We start from the raw sequence: 27,713 nt of genomic DNA, 5'->3' as shown, positions 1-27,713 counted from the left end.
GCCCGATTCTAGGTAGCGTGAACTGCTGCACTATCCCATTTTTTTCGCTATCTCCATCCGCTGAGAGATATTGCTTGTGTCCCACTGACAATAGTCGCCACCGTTCGTCGCACACAATGGTACGTATTTATTCCGAGAACGCATGTAGTAGCGGGAATGATATGGCGGTCGCAATAGGAAGACCCCGTTAGCACAGTTACACAGTGGTGGCTTCGATGGATTCGGCCACGAGATCACCGCGAGAACATGCAGCGAGCCTCCTTATTCTGCCGAAATCTGGGCTGTTTCATGTCCACACGATAGCGAGGCGTAAACAGTCACTCCACCGAGGGACGCCTTCCAGGTCGTTACATTCGCGGCCTTCGTAAGTACCGTACCGGAGCTGTGGGTAAAATACGCCAAACTTCTTTATGCTGCAGAAATGAGCAGTGGCAAGTTTTTTTCATCTATGGGCTTCGTGATGATGTCCTACGATGAGTCTTAAGCCTTGCATTGGATGAAACTTCAGTATTTTTTGGTTGGAGTGTTCATGAAATTTTCAGTTTCTTGTCGAATTATTACCTAAAGTCATAATAAGAAATCTAGCAATCCTGATGAAGTCACTCAATTACCATACGTTCCCGTTATTAAACAAATTTTAAGTACATATTCAGAATTACCTTGTATTAGTTCGTAGTAATTACCTTGTATTGTGCTGACCATAAAAATATACATAATCAGAAACACCAAAGTTTTTTTTCTGCAAATCTATACGATTGTGTTTCCGTTGCTGAAAGCGTGCCAAAGCAGGGGCCTGCAATCTTGCCAAGCTGTTCTCCTGAGAGCGTAGTCATCATGGTCATCATGACTGGATCTAGGGGCGTAGAACTGTACGACCTTCAATTTGTACCTCTTATGTTTCACAAAAAGACCTGCCACCCTCTCGTTAATGGTATAGAATTCCTGTATGTTACCCGCTAAATCCTTATTAATCAGGAATTCGACTCTTAGTTCTCGTCTCTCCGCTAAACCTCGGTAGCACAGACGTGCCCGCTTTTCAGCACTATATATGCTTCTTTCGTCCTCTTAACTTTACTGAGACCTATTATATCGCATTTCCTGCCCTGTAATTCCTCCAATAGCACTGCTAGACTCGCCTCACTAGATAACGTTCTAGGGGTATACGTTGCCAGGTTCAGATTCCAATGGCGGCCTGTCCGGAACCATGTATTCTTAGCTCCGGGGTATGCAGCTCCTAAAGAGGCTAGGAGAAAACTGAGGAGGTATGCAATCCAAGGATCTTTGACCTGTTCTGAACACATGTTTGTGACGGTGGCAGTAGCTAGGAGTAAGTCGGCCGTGGAAGCTGGCTGTTCGTTGGACTTCACGGCTGCTGAAGGGGTCAGAAAGCTTGCGTCCAGGTGGCTAAACGATGCGAATCTGTAGTCCTTGTAGAGGTAGTACCCAACCAATGAGGCGACCAAAGGGTTTCTTTCGGGAAAGTTACCCAACATAGTGTGTGGTGCTTTGCCACATGCCCACAGTCTTGCCGTAAAAATAGGGATGACAATTTTCTAACGCCAACAGAATTGCGAGGCACTTTTCTCCGGGTTTCCAGTACCTCGCTTTCGCCTTGGTGAGGGAGCGGCTTGCATAAGCAACAACATTCGCAGGGAAGCTGGGCTTGCGTTGCGTGATAGCTGCACCAAGACCGATACCGCTGGCATCCGTATGTATCTTGGTTGACGCAAGTGAGTCATAATGGCATGGTACGGGGGACAAAGTAAGCAGACGTCGCAGTGTCCGAATAATTTCTTCGCAAGCCTGTGTCCAGTGAGAAAGGCAGCCAAAGTTAGCCAGTAGCTTTGTAAGTGGTGATATATCGAAGGCTAAAATTCAGTCAAAGCGACGAAAATATCTGTACAAGCCCACAAAGCTCCGAAGTTGTTTCACGGTAGACGGCTCCAGAAACTCGGGAACAGCCCCGAGTTTGTCAGGTTATCCGATAATTCGTTCGTTTGAGAAGACGTGCCCATCTACGACCAGGCGGCGAACCCTGATGTGATATTGGTTAAGAGAAGTAGAAGGCATGCGTTTGTAAGGCAGCAGATAATCCTGCGTAGACGGGTGAGATGTTTCTGAAATCGAGAGTGAACACGACGATACCAGCAACATATGTTCCATGAGTGACCACGTAGAATACTGTCCATCTGTTCACCATTTACTCTAATGTTGCAGGCACATTGCAAAGTCCTAATGACACGACTGCAAATTTGTATAGGTCATTCCGAGTTAAATTCACTTCCTTAGGACGGTCACAGTCCGCCATTGGGATATGCCAATACCCTAATCTCAAGTCTAGGCAAGAGAAATGCAGCTCTTTCTAGAAATTTAAAGGACTTCGTTAATTCGGGGAAAAGGGTAAACAACATTCCAAGCAATGTTCTTAAGGCGACTGTAGTCCATGCTGAATGTAATTGAGCTATCTTTATTCTTAAACAGTAAAACATGAAAGGACAAATGACTGCAGGAAGGCTTTATGATTCCGCGATCAAGCACGTTGTCAACCTTCTCCCTAAGCGAACGTAGCTCCATAGGTGACACATGGTAAGGGCTGTTGAAAAGGGGCGCGAGTTCCAGGGTTAGGAAGCTACATCCATTGACCCGAAGCGAGCTCGCGACCGGTGGAACGATACAAAATAAATCATAGGGCACGCGGTTAAGATCAGGCAGGATTCTGTGCGTTCAGCTGAGGCATTATGTAGGTCTCGGATGGATTAATGGGCCCGATAGCATCACTGTCAGCAGACTGCTCGTGCCCAAGTGTTTGGTTACGGCACAACTTCAGAGGTTATGAATTTGGGCTGCAAATAAGTATGCCAGTGGCATCCTGTTCGATCGCGAGAACAGAAAATGGCAGCGATATATGGTGGCGTAGACTAAACAAATCAGATGGCACGAGCAGACTGTTGCCATATGAAAGAATGGTACAGTAAACGGGAACAATGACGGCACTGTGGGAAGGAAGGTCTGTATCGGCGGTGAAGAGAAGCTTGCTATCAACAGGAATGGCCAGACCGGCTCACGGAGGGCCGCAGATTACAGTGAGCTCCACCTGAGCACGGCAGCAGTCGATAATGGCTTGATAATAGGATAAAAGTACCTCTAGCAGATCAGACCATGCTGCCATGAGGCCAGCACAAGAAACTCAATGCTGCAGATGATTTCTTTGATAAGCAACTTGGGTGTGCATGCTGCAACGGGTTTATTGTTCTGATGGCTCGGAGTATGGAGAGAAAACACTTAATGTGGAGTCGCTACTTTACGAATTGAGTAAGGAAATTGCGGCACCCGTATCCACGAGCACTCGAGTTCATATGCATTCAAGAAACATTTCAATAATATTGGCGGAGGACAAGATAGGACGTAGACAGGTGGACAATGACAGTTTGTGCCTCAGTAACTGAGGCAGTCAATCTTTTGCCTCAATAGCACTGGGTCGGCGACGCATGGATAAAGAAAAAAAACGACGGCAGGTTGAGGGTGATCGACGAAACGCGAAGGGTTAGACATAGGGAGTGGGCTGGGAGTTAGATAAACTTTGGTGGCGGGTTTTGTTGCGTGCTATATGAGGGCCGGAAGGAGTATTCAGGGTATTTTGGTGCACTCGGCAGTCTCCCCGAACTCAGAATTCCGGAAGCATATCAGATAGGCCAATTTTCCACAGTGGGCCAGACATTTTCCTACTGCTCTAAACTAAAGCGTGGCGTCGCTGGCTGTGAAGTAGGTGGCTTAGAGGCCAACTCTGCCTGGTATTCGACGTGTCTTTGCAAAGGCATTTACTTATGTTAGTGGCCCGGTGACAGGAGTCGGCTGATAAGCGTGTGGCAAAGCCGCGGTGACCGGCTCCTGAATCACCTGCCGAATGGCCGGAGCCAGAGAGTGCGTAGGCACTTGCGTTGATCTCAAACACCACAGGTGTCGAGTGACTTTCCGCGCCAGTTCCTTCGCAAGTTCATTTATTTGGGAAAACAGCGCATTGCGGTTGCCATCGTTGGTCAAACCGGTGAGGTAACAGTCTAGTGTAATCGACAACCGAGCTAAGATGCGTTGTTTGCGAAGTTTGTTGAAGCTCCGGCACATGTTCAAAAAGAGCTGTGCTCCGTGCGTCGCACCTTAGCAGGAAACATTTGAAAGTCATCGTTGTCTGTGCTTTTCATTATGTGCTTGATGTTGTACTGTTCACTCGTGGAAGGATTTGAGTGCTTGCAAGAGCCAATGATATGTTCCACATAGCTCGTAAAATTATCGTCCTGATATTTCGCACAGCAACGTAGGCGCTGCTCGGCGCGAATTTCGTTCTTTGCAGGGCTGCCGAATACTTCTGCGATGCTCTTCTTCAAGGATGTCGAAGACTAGTGGTTACGAAACGAAATGTTGTCGATGTCCATAAAACAGGACAATGTTCAGTGTTGTAGAGTTGTTCCCACTTGTTGTGTCCGCTCGCCCTTTAAAACCAGAACAACCAATCTTCGATGTGATAGTCATCTGTGGGACTAAAGAAAGCTGGATAACGCTGGCGAAATACGCTAGATGCGATGATCGGCGAAGATTGGGCCATACCTTCCTCGGTGGCATCCTCAGACGCTGTCGCAGAATTGGCGTATAACGTTGCGCGTCGAAGTTCGTGGCTTGAAGGTTACCCAGGAATTCCACAATTTTAATTTGGAGAATTATAGATGAGAAGCGGCCAGCCACAAACCAACACTGCTCGGAGACAATAACACTGCCGTTATGTAAATAAAATACCTGTAGAAAAATCGTATATATATATATATATATATGAACCAGAAGAAAAACCGAGAACCTCGATTTTTATGAGTGGTATAATAAGAAGCCAACAAGGACACCAAGGACAGCATAGGAGAAATTACTTGTACCTATTATTTGAAGTAAACAAATTATAAATAGTTGGAATGAAAGTGGATGAAACGAACAACAGGCCGCTGGTGCGACACGAACCCACGTGTATGCATTACGCATATGGTGCTCTTGCTAATTGAGCTACCCTGGCGCCGTTTTGCCATCGACTTTGTGGTGTATTTCTGTGTGCCTTCTAGAACTTGCTTGTGAGTGGTGGCGCTTGCTAACACTACCAGGGTTAGTTATAGTGGACAAACATAAATGCCCCCAGAAACTGGGTGGAAAAATGGCGCCGCGGTAGCTCAATTGGTAAGCAAAATCGCATGCGTTATGTGTAGACGTGGGTTCGTAGCCTACCTGTGGACTGGTATTTTTTCATCCATTTTCATTGCTATTGATTTGTCATTACTTTAATTCGAATAATAAGTACAAATAATTTTCGCTCTATGCTGTCCTTCATGTTGTAGGATTCTTATGACATAATGCATATATATATATATATATATCATCATCATCAGCCTAGTTACGCCCACTGCAGGGCAAAGGGCTCTCCCATACTTCTCCAACTACCCCGGTCATATACTAATTGTGGCCATGTTGTCCCTGCAAACGTCTTAATGTCATCCGCCCACCTAACTTTCTGCCGTCCCCTGCTACGCTTCCCTTCCCTTGGAATCCAGTCCGTAACTCTTAGTGACCATCGGTTATCTTCCCTCCTCATTACATGTCCGGCCCATGCCCATTTCTTTTTCTTGATTTCAACTAAGATGTCGTTTACCCTCGTTTGTTGCCTCACCCAATCTGCTCTTTTCTTATCCCTTAACGTTACACCCATCATTCTTCTTTCCATAGCTCGTTGCGTCGTCCTCAATTTCAGCAGAACCCTTTTCGTAAGCCTCCAGGTTTCTGCCCCATATGTGAGTACTGGTAACACACAGCTGTTGTACACTTTCCTTTTGAGGGATAGTGGCAACCTGCTGTTCATGATTTGAGAATGCCTGCCAAACGCACCCCAACCCATTCTTATTCTTCTGGTTATTTCAGTCTCATGATCCGGATCCGTGGTAGATGAACCTGCCCTAAGTAGATGTATTCCCTTACCACTTCCAGTGCTTCGCTACCTATCGTAAACTGCTGTTCTCTTCCGAGACTGTTAAACAATACTTTAGTTTTCTGCAGATTAATTTTCAGACCCACCCTTCTGCTTTGCCTCTCCAGGTCAGTGAGCATGCATTGCAATTGGTCTCCTGAGTTACTAAGCAAGGCAATATCATCAGCGAATCGCAAGTTGCTAAGGTATTCTCCATCAACTTTTATCCCCAATTCTTCCCACTCCAGGCCTCTGAATACCTCCTGTAAACATGCTGTGAATAGCATTGGAGATATCGTATCTCCCTGTCTGACGCCTTTCTTTATAGGGATTTTGTTGCTTTCTTTGTGGAGGACTACGGTGGCTGTGGAGTCGCTATAGATATCTTCCAGTATTTTTACATATGGCTCATCTACACCCTGATTCCGTAATGCCTCCATGACTGCTGAGGTTTCGACTGAATCAAACGCTTTCTCGTAATCAATGAAAGCTATATATAAGGGTTGGTTATATTCTGCACATTTCTCTATCACTTGATTGATAGTGTGAATATGGTCTATTGTTGAGTAGCCTTTACGGAATCCTGCCTGGTCCTTTGGTTGACAGAAGTCTAAGGTGTTCCTGATTCTATTTGCGATTACCTTAGTAAATACTTGTAGGCAACGGACAGTAAGCTGATCGGTCTATAATTTTTCAAGTCTTTGGCGTCCCCTTTCTTATGGATTAGGATTATGTTAGCGTTCTTCCAAGATTCCGGTACGCTCGAGGTTATGATGCATTGCGTATACAGGGTGGCCAGTTTCTCTAGAACAATCTGACCACCATCCTTCAACAAATCTGCTGTTACCTGATCCTCCCCAGCTGCCTTCCCCCTTTGCATAGCTCCTAAGGCTTTCTTTACTTCTTCTGGCGTTACCTGTGGGATTTCGAATTCCTCTAGGCTATTCTCTCTTCCACTATCGTCGTGGGTGCCACTGGTACTGTATAAATCTCTATAGAACTCCTCAGCCACTTGAACTATCTCATCCATATTAGTAACGATATTGCCGGCTTTGTCTCTTAACGCACACATCTGATTCTTGCCTATTCCTAGTTTCTTCTTCACTGTTTTTAGGCTTCCTCCGTTCTTGAGAGCCTGTTCAATTCTATCCATATTATAGTTCCTGATGTCCGCTGTCTTACGCTTGTTGATTAACTTAGAAAGTTCTGCCAGTTCTATTCTAGCTGTAGGATTAGAGGCTTTCATACATTGGCGTTTCTTGATCAGATCTTTCGTCTCCTGCGATAGCTTACTGGTTACTGGTTACGGATAGCTTACAATAGCTTACTGGATATATATGTATATATATATATATATATATATATATATATATACATATATCCCTGCGCCCGTGCACGCTGACGTGAGGATTTGAGGCATATCTCCTCTTGTTCTTTCTTTCCAGGATGCGCTAGATTTCGGCACCGCATCACTGTACATCCTTGCTATCACGTCGGTGCTGGCGGCACTTTTGGCGACATTGCTGCGCCATTCAGCCAAGGACAGCTCTCACAGGGCACCGCCAGGTCCTGTCGGTTGGCCTGTGCTTGGAAAATTGAACTTCTCATCTGGCCGCATTCCCTTAAAGCAGTCCGTTCAGTGGTCGAAAAAATACGGTCCCATTGTCGGGTAAAGTATAATTTACATATTGTTAACGGTGGCAAACTATGATTTTTTAAGAAACGTTTTACTTTGACACATGAATAGATGCTTGCCGTAGTAAAATAATATTTTTTTTAAATCATTAGCAGTTACCACAATGCAACAAATATATATACCATATTTGGTGCCCCCTCTTCATGCACGTAAGCACGCAACATGCTGTAGCTTTATGTGAATGTAGCTTTTTGCACACAATACGAGGACGAAGGAGTGGCTGAGACACATGAGCGCAGACTTACAACATTTCTTTATATTGAAGCAAGTCGCCACATTTATAGCAGAATCTGTGACATCATGTGTGCGCCGCCCGCAGAAAATACCTATCTCTGGGCAAGAAGGATCGCTCCTTGCTGGAAATGGCGATGGATAGTTTTGACACGCAGGTATCATCACACCTGTCAATCAATCCCGCTTGGATGATTTCCCGAGTTAACTGGTTACGATTTCTGCTAACGATTGAGCATCTGTAGTTGCACCTGTAGGGGTTTTGTGCAAATATCGCCACATCTTGCCTCAGAATATAAAATTGTTAATTTACAAATCCCTGTTTTTGTCGAAATTATCATACTGCTATTTAGTCTGGGGCACGACAACACAAACAAACACTCAGAAACTACATCAACTTCAAAAGAAAGCCTTTCGCAACATCGTTAATGCTGCATACGACACACACACGGAACCAATCTTTAAGGCCCTAAATCTATTAGCAGAAAATAACCCTTACCCTATAATATTAAATAAACGCTACAAATTGGAAGTGAAAAATAACAATTCATTTATTACTGAATTGTCCGGATTACGCCGGCTTGAGCATGCCCGTACATTGAGAATGCGTGAGCTTTGGAAGGTGCCTAGAGCACGTACAAAGTACGGCACTCAGATGTTAAAATAGCAGTTACCTGCGCTGCTTAATAATTCAGAGTTCCAAATATAACACCATGCCACACCTAATTGTCTTCTTTGCTTTGCTGTGACGTTCTATGTATTGGTGCTTTTTGCTTTCGCAATAGAGTGTGTAATCTCATGCAGTATTTATGTACACATGTGACCCTGTCGTGTATTCAAGCGTATTTCTTTCTTATGTTATTATTTGTTTCTACACAATGATTTGTTGTTATGCTTCTTTTACTAGTATTTGTGACAATAGAAGCTGATTTAAGGCCGTAAATGCACACACACCTGACTTCTGTACACTGTTCGGTTTATTTATGTTGGCGTGCTGTATTTGTTATGCGTCTTGTCTGCCAGTATTCGGGGGTGCAGATCTCGTCAAGCCTGATGAATGGCTTTTTGTCTGTACCCACCAAGTGTCTTTGATACTGACATCAAATGATTCATTGATTGATTGATTGATTGAATATACACTGGTTTACACGTGACCTTATTATGGCGTCTGCCTGATTACGCATACAATTTCCGCAGTGGGCATCCGAAAAAAAAAAACCCCTCTCATTTCTATCACATTGTAGCGATTCTCCCGTAGCCTGTCATTAAGGCATCGTCCGCGCTGACCAACATAGTTGCACCCGTAGTTCAAAGGTAGAATATAAACTATTCAACCTGCAAATTAAATGAACTTTGACTGATGTCTCTTTCTGCAAGCAGGCTCTTTGGGGTACACGCACTGGTCAATCTGCACAAAGATTGCAGTTTATCGGGAGCGAAAAAAAAAAGACACTTTTACATTGGCCACTGGCCAATCCTTTTCAGTCTTTACACATGAGAACAGACAAGACTGGGGTAAGGAATAAAACAGATGCTTGATGTCAATTGAAAAATCCCCGAGGCTCTCGTGTGACGATGACCTCAGGTAGTCCAGAACGACATCGCAATTCTTGACAAGAAAGGGGTCATCAATGCGTAACTGACTAAGTGATGGTTGCAAAAACAGGGCAATTGACTTCTGCCAAGTGACCCCTTCAGAAACGATAGCTCTGAAATCGGTGTCAACCTTATGTGTTTTAACACTGAAAAACACATCGAGGCAATCTTGATTACTCACTCCTATACCATTGAGACCGCCCTCTAATTTGATCCTGCTACACAGTTTTTTAGCCTTTGATTCTTCTTTAGAAATGGACAGGTTTCTGCATGGTGCAAAGGCGTTTTGTACTGCTTCTAAAGCTTTCTCATTGAAAAGGCCATGAGATAACACCGCGAAACCTGCCTCTTTGTCAGCAGGTAAAGCACAAAGATTATTACCCTTCAGGAAGAACAAGGCTCGCTTTACAGGTACCTTCGGTGCTGAGGCCCCGCTACGGTGTAGAGCGTCCACACCATCCGCACACACCGCATAGACACCGTGCCTCAGCCTTTCCTTCGTCCTCGTTTTGTGCGCAAAAAGCTGCATTCATGTCCTACAAACATGCCCAAGCAGTCACCTTAGTGAGCTATATGTGAAGTTCTTGGGTGGGGTGCATTTATGAGTTTATTGTCGCTTCTTTCGAGCTGCCCCGTAATAATTTTCCTAAGATCGAGCGCCGCACACTGCTGTCTGTCGCTATCGTCTCACAGTGCATTATTACTTAAAGACGCCTTTCAACAATACGCCACAAAAGTAAGAATGTAGCGCCATTCTAACATCATATTAGCACATTGGCATTATCACTTTTCCCCACACGCGTGCACGCACACTGTAGAAATATTTCAACAACAAGAAATTTACTACCGATATCGTTTTCTCTCATCATGTGTTTTGGTCCGGTTCGCATATGGCGTGAAGCCTGAAACAAGGTTCTGTGGATGTCGTGATCCTGAACGACAACCAACAAATCAAGGACATTTTGTCCAGACCGGAGGTTCAGGACCGCCCCACCACATGGGGTCTCAGCTCTGCCCAAAAAGGTAAAAAAAAATATACAGAGGCCTAAATACTGCCAGCAATATTTGTAAGACATAACCACAACGACGCATATTGTTGTGCGCATTTATAGTCACTGATGCGTTGGTTTCGAAGACAATCCACGACGTATTTAATAACAGTATATAAGTAGAGAATGTTTCAGATAGCGAACGTGGCTGAATAAAGAATGTGGAAATAGCCGTTTTATTTTATCCATTCAATCGGTGAATGTTGTAGTTATACAGCAAGACTTAGAGAAAGGTGCTGTAAAGTGTGACTAAAATTGGCTATTAATTTTTTTCTATGCGAAAGAAATATCATGTAATTGTTGTTTGTTGGTTGCAGGCTCTTTTCTTAATTTCTCTGTTTTTTGTAAAACTGTCTTAGCAACAAACAATTGCAACTGGCTGCCTGGCGTAAATACGACAGTTGCTTCGATGTGGATAGTTTACACCAAAAGAAGTAATTAGGTCACTTGGGGTCCCAACACTATCATGGCATGCCTTATGCTCATACAACAGGCAGTGGTAGCTGAACAAGCAATGACGTGTTATTCCCGATCCTGACCACCGACCATATATTTCCACCATTTTTAGACCCTCGTTTCTGTCAAGGAGCATTATTAATTATGAAGAGGTTCAATGTCCTAACAACACACATATGTCGATATCTTTTGACACAGCAATAAATTGCTCGCCTTGTTCGATGCAGGAGCTCTACAACGTATAACTATTTCAATCTGTTTCTATCCTAATATCCTGAGATGAAATTTACGTAACCGCCAAAGCAAGCATCGGGCGGTGACGCGTTGCGTTGTCTGAACAGCCCAATCAAACGCTCTCCTCGCTCATAGGAGGTCATATTTGCTCGCTTTCAAAACGAATAACATTGCATACACTGAGCTGTTTCTCTTATCTAAGGGGCTGACAAGAAGCGAGGAGGACGCTAAAGTAGAGAGGGTTTCTATGGGGTCCAGCGCAGTGAAAATAAATAACCGGTTGATCAGAGTGGTACTGACGTCTGCGATTAGTCCGCTTCCCTTTAATTAGCTTGCGGTGGCTGGTCGAAAATTGCGGCGGCTTGCCACGGAAGGTTAGGAATGCCGCTAAAATGCACCCTCAGCAAGGAATAGTTGGCAGAGCGAGGTCTTATACGTGCCGAAAGGGCTCTGCAACGTTTTACTGCTACGCAAAAAAAAGTTTATTATACGGAAATATATCCACGCTCACCGGCAGGTGCGAATAGCGAGTCCTGAGCGATCGGCGGGCAGCAATCTTCTATTCCTTTCGGAAATGGGCAGTCTCTGGCTATTCAGAAAAACGTTCAATTTCGATCGGCATATTAGCGCATATTCAACGCGTACATGTAACTGACGTGGTGCGTATTCGCTATTTTGTGACGTCGCGTCATAGATAGGCGAAGTGGACGCAGCCCGACAACTTTTGACGAATAGTAGAGGACTAATAGCGGAAAGTCGTCGAATCAGAAATAATTTATCTCGGTTTAATCATGCATCATCAGCGCGCACAGGTCACACGAGTGGAAGTTATGGCGGTTTTCGCAACGTCGCATGAAAAACAGGCGAAGTTGAGGGTGGGCCGAAAATTTTTTCCCCAATCATGGAGGGCTAATTGCAGAATTGGAATAGAAAAGTTTGGAATGGCTTTACGTTATAGCGCCCCAGGAATACGTCAAGAAAAAACGTGGACATCGAATTTTGATCGGATTGGCTGTCAAAAGAAAAGTAATGACTTTGCATTCTCTAGCTGACGAACAGAAGGAAACCTCCGGAAATCTTGGCATCTTTAGACAGGCACTCAGTGATAACTAATAAATTGGAACTTTACTTCAAACTCTTGTACTGCTGTTTCAGGAGCGTTAAAACGAACTCTTACCTGAATGTTAATGTTTCCTCAACTGGTCCTATGAAATACTAGGAAAGCCTAAGGGAAACATACTACTCTTGAGTAAATATAAGAAATCGTTTGACTGTTTGCATAGATACATGGTGAAGACAGTATAATTGATGAGCCCCACCTCTTATTAACTTGCTCCATACATGTTGTTTCATGTTAGAAGTAAAATATTAACACATTTGTTTATTCCTACGTTTCTAGCATGGGCATGATGCCTGGATGTGCTACAGACATGGATCTTTAGTGCCAACATGATGTTTTATTATTTTCTATTTCTTGACCACCAAAATCATACTAGCCCCAATAACAGGAGCTACTCAAACTGATTCGGCAGAATGTGTTCACGGGAAAATAGAAACTTGAAGTGATCAACCATGAGAGAATAGGAAAGCTCCCAGGGAGGAAGAAATGTTTTGATAAGTAGAATTGTTTTCGTCACGACATTGCACTGCTATGACGAAGACAATTCTCCTCGTCAGAATGCTTCCTCCGTGAGTGGCTTCCTTAGTTTGCAGGCTGCTTTTTACGTCAGCTGATCTTAATTTCATTCAAGTAGTTATTGCGCAAGTGTTTAATGTTCCAGTTTATCAAACTGGAAGTATACATATGAATACAACGAAACAAGGACTATTATTTCCATGGAATGACACCTTCCAATGCGGTTAATTGTGCAAGTTTATTTTGCAATACGAGTGAAGCACAATGCCACCGAATTTCATCCAAGGCTGTTTACACTTTATTTTACAGGTTTTTCGACCTTCAGTGGACAGAAATGGAAAGAAAACAGGGACTTTTCCATGCGAGCATTGGCGAAGCTTGGACTCGGGAGCGAGGTCATGCGCCAGCACATACAGGTGTGGGGCAATATTTTGAAAACAAATAGTGAGTCGCTAAGCTTCCTCAGCTACTTTGCATCTCCGCGAAAAAAACAGAGAATTGACTATATAAGAAGGGTCAGACAAGGAGACACGATCTCTACGAGGCTAGTTAATGCATGCTTAGGAGAACCATTCAAGCTAACACATTTGGAAGGGCTTGGAGTAAGGTTCAACGGCGAATATCTCAACGACCTTCGGTTTGCAGATGACATTGTCCTGTTAAGCAACACTGGCGATGAATTGCAACAAATGAATGAGAACCTTAACCAAGAAAGTATCATAGTAGGGTTGAAGACAAATATAAACGCTACCTAGGGTGTGGTAATTTATAACCTATTTTGCATCAGTCTTCAGCGAAATATAAAACTAACCAAATCGATATAGTTGCGTTTCATCAATACACCTACATTGACGCAACGAGTGCCCGTATAAAATTCCAATTTAGTACCAAGGCAATCATAACGGCCGTCAGTGAACTTCGCTAAACAAGGGACAAGAAAAACCCCCAAGAACGTAACGAGGAGACAACCATTTCTTTCAACTTCCTTTTACAACCATAGGCTTATGTACGGTGAAAACGAGAAAAAGAGAAAGAAAATTGACAAAGCTATTATATGATGACATACGTGAAATAAAATTTATTTCGAATAGAGTGTTGTGTCCGCGTTAGACCTTTATTTGTCCCTAGTTTTGCGCAGGTCTGAGGTTTCGCGTGCCAAAACTACTATCTGACTATGAGGCACGACGTAGTAGGAGACTACGCAATAAAATGGAACACCTCGGGTTCACAAACGTGCACCTAATGCACGGCACATGGGCGACTTTGGTATTTGCCCACATGGAAACATCGAAATGTTACCGCCGCAGCTGGGATTTCATCCTTCGACCTCGTGTTCACTAATCAACTAGGGCGGCAATTAAAGTGATTAATCAACTACGGCGGGAAATACAAAATTTGTTGTTTCTTGAGCAAATAAAATCTCACTTTGTCTAAGGCTCAGCTCTGAACAAAAAGGTCGTTGTTTAATAGTTGCACTCACGATCTGCTGATGCGCTTCGTTCTTTTGATCTGATAGCATCATGAAAAAAAAAGACATCATACACGAACCAAATCTGAAAAATCTGTGAGAATATCAGAATAAATCTCGCAGCAGTCTTAACATGTACTTCTGATAAAAAAGATAGGCGGTATGCAGGTGATAGAATCAAAATGACAGGTTCTAATGTTACAGATTCATGTCGTGTAGGTGTTTGGAATGCCGTAGTGAGTTTAAGCTGCCAGAATGAAGAACTGAAGCTTAGTTCTGAATCTAATATCTACCCATCCAACAGCCACTACAGCTGATTTAAGAAATTATTTAAATCGAGGTAGAAAAACTTGCGTTGCATAAGTTGTTCTGAATCTTTCGAGCAACATCAGTTGAGAGTACATGCGTTCTGCCTGCAGTTTCCCAACACGTGCACTACGTTCATTAAAACTCTACTTCTTTTACATGTGAACCACGTTACCAGTTTCGTCACTTTCCTTTAATTCAATCTTTCAGTTCGAAGCCAGGCACCTAGCGGACACTTTGGCTTCGCATCATGGCCGTCCCGTGTCGAGCTTCGTGTATGGGCACAGGAGCCACATTAACTCCATCTGCCGCTTTCTCCTGGGATACCGCTACGATTTGGACGATCCGCACTTCGCGTCGCTGCAGGAGGCTCTCTCAGGTTTCCGGCTGCAGGCAGCAGCTGCGCCCATCGAACACCGCGCCGCTTGGCTGCGACGTATGCTGATCGAGCCTCTCTGGCCTACCTCCGTCAGCGCAAAGCGTCGCCATAATATATCGATGATCAACTCCGTGGTCAGGTACTTTGGGGTATTTAGCCAAGTTTTGCTAGCGGCACCCGCATCTTTTCGCTTGGTATGCGATAATCGAAGGTTAGCTCTTTGCAGCGTCGATATCACCGAAACAATTACTTTTATTTTCATCTGTCGAGTGAATTGGATTGTCTAGTGTAGAACTGAAAGCTATATTTTACAGGTAGACCCTCAGTGCACCTCGTGATATCTGTAGTGTCCCACGCTAAAATGGGAAGATGGTTAGAGCGTCTGCCAGAAGTGAAGTAAGCTACGTTGCAGTCTCTTATAATAGGGATAACGGAAGAATGGTCATAAGCCCCTGCTGCATAGAAATTACGACTACGGTTACAAGAATACACGCCGATAAGAATGTTTAGGAGAACATGAGTACTAGAGTAAAAAGTAGGTATACTAATCTAGCTACACGGCCTGATAGGTTTTTCCTCGCGGCATTCCCCTATCCCATCACGCATGTTATAACAAGTTAACAGTTGCTGTGAGCTTTGGCGTCACGTATTCTCGACTACGGTTATAGTTTATTGCCTCGATTTCACACTGCCTCAGTTATATGTTGCAGCCATGACGTTAGTTCTGCTACAGACGTTATTCAGAATTTCCCTGTTCATACCTTTCTCTCTCCATCTACCTGGAGAGCAAACCCTGCAATGTTGAACATAATGATACTTTGGACCATATAAATGATATGATACCATTGCTAGGAAGCTAAACGTTCTTAATACTTGCGAAAGAAATTGAGTTAACTCATCAATGGGAGTTAGAAGAAAATGTGAAAGTGTGCACAAAATTGGAGCTGTTTGCGCAGTCATAAATTCAAGGCTCTAGAGTCTGGAATCTTTTATGTTTTATTGTTATCCTATTTTTACAACGGGGTTATTAAGGGTGCTGTAGATAAACGTACTATTTTGGCACCCTCACACTCGAACCTACTAGTGGGATATTTGTGCCACAAGCTTCAGGAATTCCAGCTTTATTTGCTCCTTTCAGGCAACGCTAGAGCTCTAATATTTCGGTGTTCCTTCACTAGCTGGCACAATATTTATTGCACTTGTGCGGAGAGCCTAAGATCGTGATCGCTATTGCTGCAGTTCAGTAGTATGCTCTAATGTCATATACACATATAAATTAGGCTCTCGTACGTATTAAGGTTCTCATACTGCTGTCGCAGAAAGCGTTTTATGCGTGTACTATGCTAGCAGATCAATATCAGCGATCCGCCTCACATAAATCCTGAAAGCACGTTGTTAATCTCGCAAAACTTTCACACGTAAAAAAAAACATTTGCCGAAAGGAGAAGGCAAGGAGACAATGCACAGCATCACTGTGCAGGTGAGACAGGTGAGGCCGGGAAAAAGACAGTTGCAGAAATTATGGTAGACCTCTTAAGTGCGGTGTACTATAGTTCTCCCGTAAAGAAAGACAGCAAACCTTAGCCCCGTTGCACGCTAGGTGAAAGCGCTGCAGATAGCAGCCTTACTTAGAAAAATGTATGTTTGTTAACAAAAGATGTTTATCAAACACTGCATAGTGCAACTATGCAATACCTTCGTCAAATTCATGCAATATAAGTATGCTGTTAAAATACCCTGTTCATTCGATCAGCAACATTCACTCTTGTCATGTTAGTAATGCGAAAATGCCTGTATGAAGTACACAACGTAAGCAACACTGTTCCGGCACTACTATGAGGTCGCCAGTGAAGTCTAGTTGTCTTGTGCAAAGTGATGTAACATCATTTTGTACACTTACGTACTTAGACGCCATTCGAGGCGGAGATCGTTTACAGAATGTTTTGTCTGGTTTGTCTGTAGCTCTTATAGCAAGACGTCGATCTTGAATGTAACCAGAAAATAGCCAGGGAAAGCACGGGAACGGCGGGAGATGGAAATTCAAGACTATGAGCAAAACAAGAACAAGGTTAAAGAGGGAGCTAACGTTTCGACAAGTGTACTTGTCTTTTTCAAGGCCTTGGAAAAGCAAAGTCCACTTGTCGATACGTTGACTCCCGCTTTTACTTTGCTCTCGTTTTACCCATAATACAGAAAGTAGCCAACCCGAAAGTTTTCCCGCAACGGGCCTTCAGAAGTGTCCAATTAGGTGAAAGGTAGACAAACCCGGTAAACCTGCAACGCGCACCAGATCTGAATGCAGTGTTTCACTGAAATCCCTCCGCTTCGGCCAAATTCTTCTTTTTCCTTTTCTCGTATCACGTTCTAACGCGTTTACATGACCCTCTCACGTTTGATCCCCCGTGGTGTGCACCACCGGGAAAAAGAGAGAGATAGAACGATAGCGGTGCTGGCGACAACGTGATGGCGGCCAGGACGGAGGCTATGAACGTGGCAGGAAGGGAGGGGGAGGATAAGTGATAGCTGCCGCGACTGCAGTGGATGTGAAGGAGGTGGGAGGGAAGAAGAGAGAATTTCGCACACTGTGGAGAGCGTACTTGAGGCCATTCCTGGCAGCTCTGCATACATGTGGTTTTTCAGGCATGAGCGTTTTGTTTATGACCCAGCGGGTCGCTTAAGGGTCAGTCACAGCTAAGCCCCTTTTGATAGTCGGCTTTATACGGGGATTTTGCTACTAAAGGTAACAAGTACTAGGTATGCGCGGGTTCTTATTCATGACTTGACTGAGACGATACCGTAAATTCACAAAAGTCACAAAAAAAGACTGTTCCATCCGCTTCTGTGTTGATTTTCGACGGTTGAACAAGATTACGCTGAAGGACGTCTACCCATTACCACGCATCAATGATGATCTGGACTGTTTGCAGGGAGCCGAGTTCTTTTCTTCGTTGGATTTGCGGTCAGGCCACTGGCAGGTTCCGATGGCAGAGGCCGATCGCCCGAAAACTGCCTTTGTTACATCAGACGGCTTGTATGAATTCACCGTCATGCCTTTCGGACTTTGCAACCCACCTGCTACGTTCGAAAGAAAAATGAATAATGTTCTGCGTGGCCTCAAATGGAAAATCTGTCGTTGCTATCTTGATGACATTGTGGTGTTCGCCCCTGATTTCGCAACGCACCTGCTCCCCCTCCAGCACGTACTCACTTGCTTAACCAACGCCGGGTTGCAAGTTACCCTGAAGAAGTGTCGATTTGCAGTTCGTCAGCTCACAATTTTAGGCCATGTCGTGTCAAAGGAGGGCATTCGCCCGGATCCCGAGAAGCTACGTGCTGTTACTGCGCTCCCAAAACCTACCACTATGAAAGAGCTACGCAGTTTTATCGGCCTCTGCTCTTACTTCCGGCGATCTGTTCGAAACTTTGCATCAATTATATCGCAATATAGCTCCTTGGTGGCGCTAGAGATCTTTCATCATGGTCTCCAGCGTATGACGACGCCTTCACAACCTTGCGCCGTCTTCTCACGACGCCACTCATTCTTCGCCATTTTGACCCTCAAGCGCCAACCGAAATCCATACCGATGCAAGCGGTGTTGGCCTTGGCGCTGTGTTGGCACAGCGTCAACCTGGCCACACAGAATACGTCGTCGCATACGCGAGACGCACGTTAACCAAGGCGGAGACCAATTACAGCGTTACAGAAAATGAGTGTTTGGCCATTGTGTGGGCGCTTAGCAAGTTTCGCCCATATTTATACGGCCGATCGTTTGACGTAGTAACCAACCACCACGCACTATGTTGGCTGTCGACGCTCGAGATCCATCGGGCCGCCTTGCCCGCTGGGCATAGCGAATTGAAGAATATGACATCCGCGTGGTTTACCGTTCCGGGCAAAAGCACTCCGACGAAGGCCAGTCACGACTCCTCCTGCGAGTGCACATTATCCTTTCTGGACGTTGACACTATCGCTGCTGCACAGCGTAATGATCCCTGGACTGCATCTCTGCTCGACCTTCTCTCGGATACGGCGAAAGTTGCGGCGTCACGTACGCTTCGGCGCCAAGCTCCTCATTTTGCGATTCGAGACCAGCTGCTATATCGACGCAACTATGCCCCAAAGGGACGCACCTGGTTACTCGTCATTCCGAGAACCTTGCGATCAGAGCTCTGCTCCTCGATCCACGTCGACCCTCAGTGTGGCCACGCGGGAGTCTTCAAAACCTACGAAAGACTTTGACACCGCTATTACTGGCGGGGAATGTACAATTTCGTTTGAAAGTTCGTCCACTCTTGTGATGAGTGCCAACGCCACAAAACGCCACCGCACAACTCCACCGGTGAACTCCAGCCTTTACAATGTCCATCCCGACCCTTTGATTGCGTGGGCATAGATCTCTACGGGCCACTTCCATTGACTCCTACCGGCAACAGGTGGATAATCGTTGCGGTAGGCCACTTAACCCGTTATGCGGAGACTGCTGCTCTACCAAATGCTACAGCGCAGGAGGTCGCCAATTTCATACTTCGCCGTTTTCTCCTTCGTCATGGAGGTCCACGTGAACTATTAAGCGACAGAGGCCGCGCTTTCTTACCTGAAGTCATCGAACAACTGCTTGCTGAATGCGCTATTGTTCATCGTAAATGTACAGCTTATCACTGACAGACTAACGGTACCACGGAACGCTTTAATCGAACTCTTGGTGACATGCTCGCCATGTATGTCTCACCTGATCACGCTAATTGGGACCTAGTTCTTCCGTTTGTCACCTACGCCTATAACACTGCGACTCAGGCCACTACCGAATTCTCACCCTTTTACCTTCCTTACGACCGTCATCCTTCGCACACAATCGACACCATTCTGCCCTGCCGGCCGGACCCATCCGAATGCCTGCCGATCTCGGAAGCCGCCAGACACGCCGAGGAATGTCGCCAGCTGACCGGCCGATTCACCTCGGACGACCAGAACCATCAAAAAGCCGTTCACGATGCCCAGAACTCGACTCCCACTTTTCTCCCGGGCGCTCTCGTCTGGTTGTTAGTGCCACACCGCACGCCCGTGCTCTCTTCAAAACTCCTTCCGAAGTACAAGGGGCCATACCGCGTTCTCGAGAGAACATCACCCGTTAATTACCTGGTTGAGCCGCTAACGCCGCCGTCCGACATGCGACGTCGTAACCGCGAAGTCGTTCACTCTCAGCGTCTCAAGCCGTATCACCATTCTACCGTCCTTCCAGAAAACTAAGTCGCCAGGATAGCTCCTTTATTTCAGCCGGGGCCATTGTAAGGAAGAGAACGAATGTGCGCACAGAGTCAGCAGCATCGGCAGCATCAAGCGCGCAGCAGTGGCTCGAGCTCGGGAACTGGTCTGTGTATCCTAGAACCGGCGGTCGCTACGAACCCCAATAAATCTCTTTTATGCTATAAAATACGCATTTGGATTCAAAGGTGGGTACAACGACTGCAAGGAAATTTCGTTTTTTTCCACGAATGGGGGATCCGGCATTTTACGGATCGTGCTATGAATTATAAACTGCGAGGTCTGACTTAGTGCTCAGCAACTGAAATTACAAGACAACCTTGTTGAAGCAGCTAAATTCAAGCTAGAACAGTAGACATAATATGCCAAATATTTTTACTGGCAATGTGATATTCGGTTGCTATTAGCAAACGCTAAGACAAAATACGCACACTTCTTCAGGCTCAATAACTGATTTTACTCATAGGTCGGCCCGTGTACTTTTAAGCTCACTGTGATAAGCACTGAACTTCAAATTATAACAAAAGTTGGGGCTGGTTCTTCGGACACTTCGCAGATATCCTAAATTTCCCACGAAGGAAAATATTGCCGCTTTTCTTGCTGTCCTGTGACGCAGTGCCAGAGAGTGATCACACGCGACTTTCTTTTTGTCTGTCTAGGGAATTAGTGCAGACGAATGAGGACACAAAGAATAGCGGGCGTGCGAAGAGTTACATCGACCTGTACGTGGAGAAGATCCGCGAAGCAGGGACACACAAGAACCAGTATTTCACAGGTACATCATCCTGTAGAAGTTGTTATGTGTCTCGCAGGTTCACTACAATCAACTATCTGTCTGTATAACTGGGCACTTGACAACACGCATGTCTTGTTGGTACTCTCTTCCAACGCTGTAAGAGCTAGAACTGAAACAAACAAGGGAATACGATGTTTATGGAACAACAAGAAAACCCAGCATGTAGTAACACCATGCCCAACAGCATCCCGTTCCTACTAGAAAAGCCTGTGGATAAACATAGCTAAGCCACTTAATACTGGCTCACTTAGTTTCCTTGTATTAGAGTATATGTGCCTCAAATCTCTATATTACAGGCTACAAATATCATTTATGCTTCGGCAGTGCTTTTTCTAACAATAGTTGCGCGTTTATTTCTTTACTGTCGCTATGTCTCAGAGCCTCCACGCCGAGAGTCGGCATGAGTGGCATAAATAATTAGAAGTATGCTAGAGCGCACGCACAATAGAAGATAAAATGTAATTCTCATCGGGAATTCCTAATCTATTCTCACACACTGATTTTTAACATTTTTAGCGGCCTAGTGGCCCAATAAGTTCCCCATTAAACATTGGCGACTTCGATCCTATGTCTTGCTTTGTTTTAACCTGTAAATTATGTGTGTTAGTAGCAGTAACACGTGATGCTAATATGGACTAATGTGCGCAAGAATCGCTGTCCGTACGGCGACATTAAGACGCATAGTGCACACGATGCGCAGATAAGTGGGACAATGCGGAGAACTGTAGTTCGTTCTTAATGCTTCTCACAGCAGACAACCTTGTGGGAAACATGGTTGACATCCTCATGGGAGCGGCCACCAGCGGCAACTTTTATCTTCATTGGCACCTGCTCAACTTAGCCAGCCATGCGGATACACTACAGGCTGAGCTGCAACGAGAGATTGACAGTGTGGTCGGTAGCGATCGCTTACCAAGTTGGGAAGACCATACATCGATGCCCCTAACCATGGCCACTATCTGGGAGATGTTCCGCTGGAAACTTGCCACACCGTTCAACATACCACGCGCGTATGTAAAATTCCTGCACAAACATTTTTTCCAGATTTCTTAACTGTTATATAAACAAGCACTATATATGTCACCAAGGAGCCGTAACCTTCGATCCACCTTTGCACTCGTGCTGACTCTGAAGGTTTTGTTTACGATAGCGCCTGCTTCTCACGCATTGAAACTCAGTGAATTCAGTGGGGGAATATTCTTGCCAACATCAAATTATTTGTTGTTTACCCTCGCGATGAGAGCATTCTAAATTTAGTATTGTGCACAGGCTGAATGATAAATTTTAATACATAATTTTGCATCAGCATAAGCTACACCATTATCATCGCATTCGTTGCGGCTATCACTTGAATCGTGATCAATCCCCCAGTAACCTATCCAACACGATTATTCCTAAGCATATCGGTTTGTCAAATATGTCATTATACATGGTCCCTAATATACCACCTAGTACGAATAGCCATATTATCGCTCTAAACACTGCTATACCTACATCAGACCACTAGAGCTAGATGTTTAGGCTAAAGTTTAGTCATTCCCGTGGTTGAATGCCTTGAAAAGATTTCAACTACTAGCCTACTCCAAATTGTTACTCAATATGATGTATTTTGCACTAGCTCCGCGTGTGTAGATACTGCACCATGGCGTTTTTCAAAAAGAGAAAAAAATTAAAAAATATATTGGCAGTTTCACCCAACCGAAGCATTCACGGTGATAAAGTTTCGTGCTGCCCTTCAACTTTTTCGGACGGTGTTCTAGCTTTAAACGGGTGCGACATGATGGCAGGACGCTTCACTCAAGGCAGTTCCTGCTGTGTAGAATGAAGAGCACCGTGGCCGTGCTAGGAGTCTCAAACCACTGTCTTGCTGAGGAGCACCACCGGGGGAGTTGCAGGCGTCATACCTGGATGGTGCACCAGATGAAACCGAGGAGGAGGAAATTTTAATGAAGAGAAAGAATGAAAGGTAGACATTGAGAGCATGTCTCTGGACTGCTACTCCTCACTGGGGTAAAGGAAAGTGGGAAATACACAGAAATGTAGGTGACAGGTAATTGTGTTTAGGTATACGTCGTCCAATACGCGCATACGCGCTGTAGGCACAATGTACACAAGAGTAAACTTGCTCACACAAAAAGTTATCGCACAAACACATGTCGCACTTTCTGTACGTCTCATAGGTTCCAGAGGCGATCGTATCAACCAGTCTCGCGTTGAAAGTTCAAGCGTGACTTTATGGCACGTTGGGCAAAGTCAACTCTTCTCCATACGCCTAAAATCTTTTCTTCCCAAAAAAGCGCGGGAGTCCAAGCACTCAACACTAGAATTAAGTGTCGTTCGCTTGGCCGCATATTGAGAGCAAAGTGAGCTATTTTCTCGGGAGTGTCAGAGACGCTACACTCAGGGTGCCATTCTTCTCCAATCTTGAAAAGGTATCGGTGAGTGTACGCCCCACCAAGATGTAAGCAATGGATGAGTGTTTCTTGGCCTCTCCGAAAACCGAAGTGGAAGCTGGAGTCGCAGACAAGCCTGAAGTCTGTGGAGGCGCTCTTGATAAAGTTCGGGGTTGTCCTATTATCGCATCATAGAGATTTTGATGGAGTTATGGAGCAAGGCGTTGATGTTTTATAATCTTCCCATCAGTGTACGGCTTTCTTGCTTCGCCGTCAGCCTGTTCATTAACAGCTATTCCACAGTGGCTAGGAATCCACTGCAGCACGGGGATATGCCCGGATTGAGATGGCTCAGCAAGCAGAGACATGATATCATAAACTAAAAGGAATATATGCAGTTCTGTGATTTGTAAATTGCTCATGTGTTTCATTGCTGGTTTTGAGTAACAAAACACTGTCCATTTATCGAGGCTTTCTTGCAGTACGCAGCGCATTGCTTCCCGAATTATGGCCAACTCGGCTGCTGTAGACGACGTTCTGTGTCCTATCTTGAACAGTTACGCGATCCCCATTCCTGGTACCATGTAAGATAATAGTTAGCGCCCAGCGAAATATTAGATAAGGTTAGCTTCCCGTTTCTGGCACAAACCAAAGCAGACACACATCAGCTCAGCCAGAATTGTAGTGCTTATACAGTGTGCGTGCCCTAAACCTTCGCGTCTGTAGCGGACGGCAAGCCCCAGCCCATGTTGACCATCGAGGCGATTGCGCGTACCATTGCCGGTAAGTCCAATTCACATCGTCGTTTCCGCCACCACACACTCCGAAGTTCAGGACACCTTTTAACCCTACAAGAGCAAACCGCAGATGCACCTCGAGTGTACGCATAACTTATATTCTAATGAAACCAAGGAAAAGAAAAAAAATACCCGGCAGAAACCATCCTCAACCATTGTCTGAGTCAATGTGAAGGATTTTTTTCCTTGCACGTGGCGCGCAGCCAGAACTCACTCACGCTCATTTGGGGAAACGCTCATTCCAGGACCGCCACATGTGCGGGCTCTGGCAACACCCCGACGTCGTTACGTATGAACCAGACGTGGTCGTATACGTTGCACACCACACCCCGTTTGTCTTCGATAAAGAGCTTTTGAAGGCACGCATCCGTTTCCCGTAAGTCGCAGTCCAGCAATCGGCGCCGCTGCTATCTCGGCTCCCTGTTCAGTGGCCGTTCGCTTGGCGTGCCGCTATTCTTCGGCCAGGCTCACATCGTCGGCCTGTAGCTTCACCTCCTGTCTCTGCGCTTCGGTAAGCTTCGCGTAGCTCTGTAGTCTCTCAAGAGCCTTTGCAAACTCCCACTCCTCTTTCGTTTGATACTTCCTAGGGCGGATCTTTACGTAATAGAGGCCTACGTGCAGCATAGCGCAGGTAGCGCAATCGAACAACCTTTATTTGTGGCGCAAACGTCCTTACCGGTGAGTGTAGCAAGGACAGGAGGCGCCAAGCCAGTTGCGGCGTGCGAGCGAGCACGCGGGAGAGCACGCGTACGCGCTTAGACGCATTAGAGTGTGCGCGCATTGGCGACAAACTCTGTAACCCTGTACGGTTTTGAGTTTGACCTTGGCAACAACTAGACCAAGAAATGCTTCACATTAAAAGAAATGACTCCAACCAGTGAATAAGCAGAGGCACCAATAGAAGGGAGTGCCATTAGAAGCGAACATTAACCACTTTTCATGCTTTTCAGAGTGGGAGCAGACACGAAGATTGGAGACTACGACGTTAAAAAAGGCACTGTGGTATCCCCAAATTTGATGACAGCCCACAGAGACCATAAATTATGGAACAATCCAGATGAGTTTGACCCTACCCGATTCTTGAATCCAGACGGCACAGCTACGACAAAGAGACCTGACGGTTTGCTTTCTTTTGCCGTTGGTAAGGACATCTCCAGCTTTTTCAATAACATCTTTTTGCTAAATAAGCAGGCGCGCTTCGATAGGATAATCCGCTGTTTAGTGAACTCATCATGCTAGAAAGAAAGATTGCTTTATCGACCTTCCCTGCAGCTCAGAACCAAATTATAATATATTTATTTTCTTCGTCTAGTGTTTGGTTCAAAAGTACCTGCAGTTACAGAAGGCGAACATTCGTATCAAATGCTATTCGGTTAAATATAGAAATCAGAAATCCTCGTGCCCAAGTATTTTTTGTATTCCTCTGCACTTGAAAAACCCAGTCGTGTACCTTCATGGCATATCTAGATAGACGAACAGCATCATGCTAAGTAGAGATTAATTGCCGAGTGACGAGCACTTTGTTAAACTAATTGCTTATTCTTGCTATTTATATGTTTCCATCATTGTCATTAAGGGGACCCTTAAACACTTTTCTAACTAATCACAGAAAGACTTCATTAATATTTTTGTTTCATCAAGGATCTCCTGCCGCGAAATTTTTTGCAACCCTTCAAGCCCAGACCAAGTTAGGCGTAGTTGTCGATCCTACTAGTGGCTTTCTGTTTCCTTTTACTTTCACTAGAGCGGTGGAAGCTGCACAGGTGAGGCGGCAAGGCGGCGTAAGGGAGCAGTGTCCCATTCGCCCCAAAATAAGGTTGAACGCGAGACTGTCTCGTGGCGGTGCCCGGAAGTGGCCGCGGTATCTATATGCCACGCGTTTAACCTCGAAAGACAAACGCACCCGCCGTGGTCGCTTAGTGGCTGTGGTGTTGGGCTGCTAAGCACGAGGTCGCGGGATCCAATCTCGGCCACGGCGGCCGCATTTCGATAGAGGCGAAATGCGAAAAAAACCGTGTACTTAGGTTCAGGTGCACGTTAAAGAACCCCAGGTGGTTCAAACTTCCAGAGTCCCCTGGGTGCCTCGCCGAGAGATGGCATGTCGCCCTCCTCAGCGAGGCACCCGAAGACCAGGAGCGGGCCGTCCAGCGGGCCAGGGCCGTTGCCGAGGATCTCGGAAGCCTCGCGCGATGCACCCCTGGCATCCTAGCCCTGGGCACCAACAGCAATAACCGTTGGACAAATAAAGTTCATTCCTATCCTATTCCCACTACGGCGTGCCTCATAATCAGATCGTCATTGTGGCCCGTCAAATCATATAATTAAAGAAAAGAAAGACAAACGCAGCAGACGCAGCAAGGCGGAACTGTCGAGTTTATAATAGCAGCGCCAAAATGAAAGGGCTTTTCTTACTTTCAGAGATCGCGCACATATGTAATTTTCATTTGTTTAACAGAAATGGAAAATAATTTTGTCACTAATAATGTTCTCGGCCATCACGATATCAGTCAGAAGCTCTTGCAGGTCCTGCTGCTCGTGATAAAGTTTCGTGACGCCACTGCGGAAGCGAGAACAAGCGAGTTTTCACTGCTTTTGACACGAGATAGTAAATTCCCTGCTAAAGCTGTGCAATATTTATTTGGGTGACATGCTCACATTAGCATGGCTAACAGGTCGGCAACGATTTCGTACTATGTTCTAAAAGTGCTTCAGAGCCCCTTTAAGAGGAATGTTTAGCTCGGGCCCAACTCCGACGCGGCCTATTCAAATACATGTAAAAAGCAAAAACGTTTTTTGAAATAACTCCTGGACCGATTTTAATAACATTTGTTGCATATGAGAGAGAAAGTTAAATTCTAGTGACTGTTGGTAGCGGAACCTTTATTTAGGTCCTGAAATTTGTTAAAAAGATTTTAAAAAATTTGAAGGTTTCAAAAAATAGAAGCACGATCTTTACAGATTCATAGCTCTGCATAAAAAGTAGTAATCGCCATTCTATAAACGGAATTCATTAGATCGTTGAAAAGGAACAAATTCCATGCGTCATTTTATATCTTAGATGAACTTGTTACGTTTTTTACAAGGGTTGTGCAAAAGCTGTATTCGCATATTATTACATTTTTTGAGATTCATGTGTAACATATCAATTTTGTCTGCTTTAGATGTACTATTAGATGTAATTCACGGTATTCTATTATCAATTTTCGTTGCTGAGTTACAGACTTGTAAACTTGATAGTTTCGTTTTTTGAACATTTTTGATTTTTGCCAATTTTTAATAAAAAATTAACGACCTAAATCAAAAATCCGAAAGCAACAGTCACTAGATTTCGAGTTTTTTTCTTTTAAATGCAACAAACCTTGTCTAATTTGGTGCAGTGGTTGCAGATAAAAACGAATTCCCTTTTTACATGTATTTAGAT

The 27,713-nt window shown here is 44.9% G+C and overlaps 1 protein-coding gene and 1 long non-coding RNA gene across 3 annotated transcripts in view; one reads left to right on the top strand and one right to left on the bottom strand.

Moving 5' to 3' along the window:
* The window catches only part of LOC129386284 (cytochrome P450 2H2-like), a 253,436-nt gene that overhangs the window by 145,196 nt on the left and 80,527 nt on the right, over positions 1 to 27,713 (bottom strand). The window lies entirely within an intron of this gene.
* On the top strand, positions 10,209 to 15,169 carry LOC129386286 (uncharacterized). The gene is made up of 3 exons (XR_008613734.1): positions 10,209 to 10,538; positions 13,200 to 13,306; positions 14,875 to 15,169. It is a non-coding gene; the product is annotated as an uncharacterized lncRNA (long non-coding RNA).

This window comes from Dermacentor andersoni, chromosome 4 (genome assembly GCF_023375885.2).
Source record: "Dermacentor andersoni chromosome 4, qqDerAnde1_hic_scaffold, whole genome shotgun sequence".
Lineage (NCBI taxonomy): Eukaryota > Metazoa > Arthropoda > Arachnida > Ixodida > Ixodidae > Dermacentor > Dermacentor andersoni.
Note: the sequence above shows the minus strand (reverse complement) of the source record. Positions and strands in the feature narration are given on the sequence as shown.